This window comes from Echinops telfairi, unplaced genomic scaffold (assembly GCF_000313985.2).
Source record: "Echinops telfairi isolate 266 unplaced genomic scaffold, ASM31398v2 ScPeMD7_7469;HRSCAF=8507_1, whole genome shotgun sequence".
Classification (NCBI taxonomy): domain Eukaryota; kingdom Metazoa; phylum Chordata; class Mammalia; order Afrosoricida; family Tenrecidae; genus Echinops; species Echinops telfairi.
The window spans coordinates 39,263,236-39,269,463 of NW_022111373.1; positions in this window are offsets into that span (position 1 = coordinate 39,263,236).

A 6,228-nucleotide genomic window follows, 5' to 3' on the forward strand; every position below is an offset into this window, starting at 1 on the left:
ATGCAAGCGAGATGAAATCCTTGAGTATTTCAAGCTTTTCTCCATTTATCAATATGTTACCTAATTGTCAGTTTTGAGGATTCTTGTTTTCTTTACATTGAGTTGTAATCCACACTGAAGACTACAATTCTTGATCTTCATCAGCAAATGATTTAAGCCCTCTTCATTTTCAGTAAGCAAGCTCATTTTTTTTCTGAATATCTTAGGTGGTTAATTGGAGGCATTCAATCCTGATGCCTCACTCTTCTTCATACAATCCAGTTTCTCTGATGATTTACACAGCATACAGATTGAATAGGTATGGTAAGAGGATACAACCTTGATGAATACCTTTCCTGATTTTAAGCCATATCTCATTGTATTGTTCTGTTTGAACAATTGCCTCTTTCTCAACGTACAGGTTTCACATGAGGACAATGGAGTGTTCTGGAATTTTACTTCTTCCCAAGGCTATCCATAGTTTGGTGTGATCCATATAGTTGAATGACTATGAAACACAAAAACACATGATTCTGTTATTTTCTACTTTGAAACAAAATCCGTCTTTTGTACACAGTGCTGTCTCTTATTTCATGTCCTCTTCTGAATCCAGTCTGAGTTTCTGGCAGCTCCCTATCAATGTACTATTGCAACAGTAGTTGAATTATCTTCAGAAAAATATTACTTTCCATGATATTGTTCTACACTTCTAGTATTCTGTTGGCTCACATTTCTTTGGAATGAGTACAAATATGAACCTCTTCCAGTCAGTTGGCCAAATAGTTGTATTCCAAATTTCTCTACACAGCACATTGAAGGCTTCCAGTGTGTCATCAGCTTGTTGAAACATTTCAATTTGTAGTCATCAATTCCTGGGGCCTTGTTTTTGACTAATGCTTTCAGTGCCACTAGAAATTCTTCCTTCAGTACCAACGATTTTTGCTTATATGCTACCTCCTCATACGGTTAAATGTCGATTTATTATTTTGGTATTGTGATTGTGTATTCTTCCCATGGACCTTGGATGCTTCTTGCATCCTTCAATTTTTTGCCCATACATTTTTCAATATTTCAACTTGAGTCTTGATTTTTTTCTTGAATTCTTTCAATTTAAGATATGCTTAGTGTGTACATCTTTTTTGTTTTAATTTCTAGATCTTTGCATTTTTTTATAATATTTCACTTTGCCTTCTAGAGTTTGCCTTTAAATTTTTCTGTTCAGCTCTTTTCTTGATGATTTCTTTCATTTGCCTTAGCAACTCTAATGTTGAAGCCCTAGTGGTGTAAAGGTTGTGCATGGGGCTGCAGTCCTCAGCACTTGGAAACCACCAGCAGCTCCGCAGGAGAAATATTGGACTTTCTAGTCCCATAAAGAGCAAATGTGGTGAAGAAAGCAGATGGTGCCCGGCTATCAAAAAGTACAGCATCTGGGGTCTTAAAGGCTTGAAGGTAAACCAGTGGCCATCAAGCTCAGAAGCAACAAAGCCCACATGGAAGAAGCACACCAGCATATGGATCATGAGGTATCGAAGGGATCAGGTATAAGGCATCATCAGAACAAAAAATCTTACCATAGTGAATGATGGGGGGAGTGCAGAGTGGAGATCCAAAGCCCATGAGTAGGCCACTGGAGATCCCCTTGCAGAGGGGTCTGGGGGAGGAGATGAGACGGTCAGGGTGTGATGTAGCAACGATGAAAAATAAAACTTTCCTCTAGTTCCTAAATGCTTCCACCCCCCCCGCCCCCACTATCATGATCTGAATTCTACCTTGCAAGTCTGGCTAGACCAGAGGATGTACACTGGTACAGATAGGAACTGGAAATCCAGGGAATCCAGGGCAGATGATCCCTTCAGGACCAGTGGTATGAGTGGCGATACTGGGAGGGTAGAGGGAGAGTGGGTTGGAAAGAGGGAACCGATTACAAGGAACTATATGTGACCTACTCCCTGGGGGACCAACAACCGAAAAGTGGGTGAAGGGAGACGTCGGACAGGGAAGATATGACAAAATAATAATTTATAAATGATCAAGGGCTCATGAGGGAGGGGGAAGCGAGGAGGGAGGGGGAAAATGAGGACCTAATGCCGGGGGCTTAGGTGGAGAGGAAATGTTTTGAGAATGAAGAGGACAATGAATGTACAAATGCGCTTTACACAATTGATGTGTGTATGGATTGTGATAAGAGTTGTATGAGCCCCTAATAAAATGATTAAAAACAGAGTTCATCTCAAAACCCACGAGGCGTGGCTATCAGGCAGCATTGACTTGATGGCAGTGAGTTGGGTGATTTTTTTCAGACTCCAAACATAAAGAAAGTTCTGGGGTCTTTTCTAAAATTTGATTTGATATTTTCTTTCTTTTCTGTATTTTTAATGATCTTAAATTTTCTTCATGTATAATGTTTTTGATGCCATCCTACAGATCATTAGAACCTCTGTCATTAGTGTTTAATGTATCAAATCTATTCTTGAGATATGCTCTAAATTTAGGTGAGACGTTGTTCTGTTTGGGCGCTTGTGGGATTGTTTTTATTTTCTTCAATTTCAACCTGAACCTACATATGAACAATTGGTGGTCTGTTCCGGAGTTAGCTCTGGCCGCGTTTTCTATCGTCACTTCCCACAGATATAGTCCGTTTGATTTCTCTGTGTTCCATCTAGACACATCCACATGTCTACTAGTCTTTTATATTATTGAAAAGAAGATATTTGCAATTAAGGAGTTGTTGTTCTTACTACATTCTATCATGAGATCTCGGGCTTTGCTTCTAGCACCAAGGTCATATCTTTTTCTTTCTTTCCATTTTAATAAACACTTTTATTGGGATATAATCCAAATATCACACAATTCAACAGTTCGATCACATCAAGAATCATTGTATAATCAGGATCACAATTAATTTTAGAACAGTTTTGAATGTACCTCTTGCTATTAGCTCTCTATTCCCACTCCCCTCACCTCTCCTGCTATAACCCCCAAAACCACTAATCCAGTGTTGTCTGAATAAATTCACTAATGCTGGATTTCATATACTAAAAAATAGACAAAATACAAAACAAAGCATATAAAGAAGCTAACAACAATAACAAAATAAAACAGATAAAAGCCCCAGTGGGAAAGAAAACAGAAAAGATTAAAAGCTAGAACAACTTCAAAATGAGTCAAAATGGAGATCAAATGATAAGATGCTAGGTTTTAATCTAGTTATATCTGTCCCAATGCACTTTCCAGTGCATTCTGTATACGAGCAAGGCCATTCACGTCCCTGGTCTATGCTAGGGGATGCACAAGAGGCTTCAACCACATGTATTTCCCTTTCCTTTTTTTTAAACTGCTAGAACTTTTAGATGTGTCAAATCAGATGTTACATTTTAATCTACTATATTGGTCTCTATATTACTATCTGTCTTATACCCAGGTTACTCACAATCCTCAACTATGGTCAAAGGGAAATCACTGAAGGCTTAATCCAGGTGTAGATCCTGCAAGCAGACTTCAGTCTTCTGCCGTAATCCATAGCCTTGTGAAAACCTGGTGTTTATAGTTTAAGCTCTGATATCATTCCCTCTTTCAATTTTGGAATATATTATTTACAATCTTTGGATCACACAGGCTACTTTGCTTCTTCCCTGTAAACTTAGTTGACACCTTACTTAGATGGCTGCTTGTTGGAAGACAAGCCTTTAAGATTCCAGATATTGTTATTTTTGATGCCCAGACACCATCCAATTTCTTCATGACATTTTGCTGTAGCATTCATAGTTTTAGTGATCTTCTCATAAGGGCAGGCATAGAACTGGGCTATGTCATGAGTTAATTGTTCTTAGATTGGGACTAGAATTAAGTGTAAGTCTAATATCCAGTCATGTACCTATTGCTTATATATGCTTCTGGTTCACATTTAAGACATTATTGTTGTTTTATGTTAGACAACATTATTGATCATTTCCCTAGAGCATTGGGTCTCAACCTGTGAGTTGCTACCCCTTTGGGGGGCGAACAACTCTTTCACAGGGGTCACCTGATTCATAACAGTAGCAAAATTACAGTTATGATGTGGCAATAAAAATGTATGGTTGGTGGGTGACCACACATGAGGAACTGTGTTAAAGGGCCATGGCATTAGGAAGGTTGAGAACCTGCCCTAGAGCATAAAAGAGCATATTTTTTAAGTACTGTGGCTTCCTCTTTGTTTCAAACTTTTGCATGCCAATCACCAATGATTATCAGTGCATCTTGATTGTCTGATCAATTTCAGACTGTAGATATTGGTAGAATCCTCAAATTCTGCACCACCAACTTTAGAGCTAGGGGCATACATTTGAATAATAGTTGTACTGATTTGATTTCCTTGAATTCAGAAAGACGTTGTCCTAGCACAGTATTTCATGATCGATCTTCACGTGTCCTTTGTGAGGAGGAGTGCAACTTTCCTCTGGACGGTGTGACTCCTGACATAGTAAACCCAAGGATTTTCCGATTCAAAATGGCCAGTACCAATCCCTTTCAGCTCATTATTGCATGGGATATCAATCTTCCTGAATTCCATTTCATTTATAATGATTTCCAATTTTCCTAGATTCATACGTTGTATATTCCAAGTTCCAAACATTAGATTTTGAAGCTGTTCCTTATCTTTTTGTGATACACCACGTAGGTAACTGAAGGTTTCTAAATCTTTACTCCCATTGATTTTACTCTAAGTCATTATGGAAAACTTTACTTTGAGAAGGGAGATCTTTAATCATATTTTAAGCACATTCTAACCTTAAAGGCTCATCTCTGGCAATATCTCTGCTAATGTCCTTCTTCTATTCATTAGGTCTTTAGTAAGTGGCAATGTTTCTGTGCTATCTCTAAGATTTTACGTGGCTAATTCCTCAGAAGTTGACAGCATCTTCCATGGCAATAGTTTGTCCTTTGTTCTGCAAAAACTTGTTCACTTTGAGTGACCCTTACCATATTTGAAATACCAATGACATAGCTTTCAGCAGCACAGAAACACACAGGTCACCAGAGTACAACAAACTAACAGACAAGTAGTGGAGCAAAAGCAAAGGATCCTAGAAAGATGTTTATCTATGTTTCATTGACTATGCAAAAGCATTCAACAGTAGGTATCTTAACGAATTATGGATAGCATTTTAAAAATTGGATTTCTGAAAAATTGTTTTCATGAGAAAATCTTACACAGAAAAAGAGGCAGAAGATTAAACCGGAAAAGATAAATAGTGGTCTGAGTGGCTTAAAGAAAAAAGAAGGAAAAGTAAAACGGAAATGGAGTTGGAGTCTTGTGACAGACAAGTTCACTTCAAATAGTAACAATTAAAAAAAAGGAACAAGGGTATTTTATGTTTTATAAAATCAAGAAATATGTGTGTCAGGGTTGTATCATTTCATCATGTTTATTCAATCTGTATGCTCAGAAGATATTCACAAGCTAGACTACAGGCATCAGGACTGGAGGAAGATCATCAACGACTGGTGATTTGATGATGATATAATCTTGCTTGCTAAAAACAGGATTTGAAATATTTACTGATTAAAATCAAAGACAACACATGTGAGTTTGATTGAAACCTCAAATAAAGAAAACATAATTCCTCCAAACAGGATCATAAGTCATCATGGTAAATGTAGAAATGTGGTCAAGGATTTTATATTACTTGGCTCCACCATTAACTCCTAGGAAGGAGCAGTCAAAAACTAGAAGAAAGTATTACATGGAGCCAGTCTTCAGCTTGAGACCTCTTCAAAGGGTTGAAAAGCAACGATGGCCCTTCGAGGACTCAGGTGGGCGTGACTGATGATAAGATATTATTAGATGAACCATATGAGAGTGAAAGCCGGACAATGAAGAAGGATAATTAAAGAAGAACTGCTACTTTTGAATTATGCTATTTTTAAAGACCTACTTTATTCTACAGTTGATATTTGGGCAACATGGCAGTTCCCACCGCATGGGTACACAGCAAAAATGCATGCATAAGTTACAGTTGACCCATGAACACATGGACTGGAAGTGTGCCAGCCACTTAGATTTTGATCTTTTTTCTCTGTTGCTAAACTCATATGTGGTGAGTATCTGAAAATGGCACATAGTGTTAATCATCTCCAAATGAGTAACTCTTTTCAGTTACTAACAACATGGTGCTCAGTGGATCATCTCAACCCTTGAGCACCTTGCTGTAGCAAAAGGGAAAGCAATCTCCATATAAGTTGCCACCTGTAGCTCAAAAATGAGCT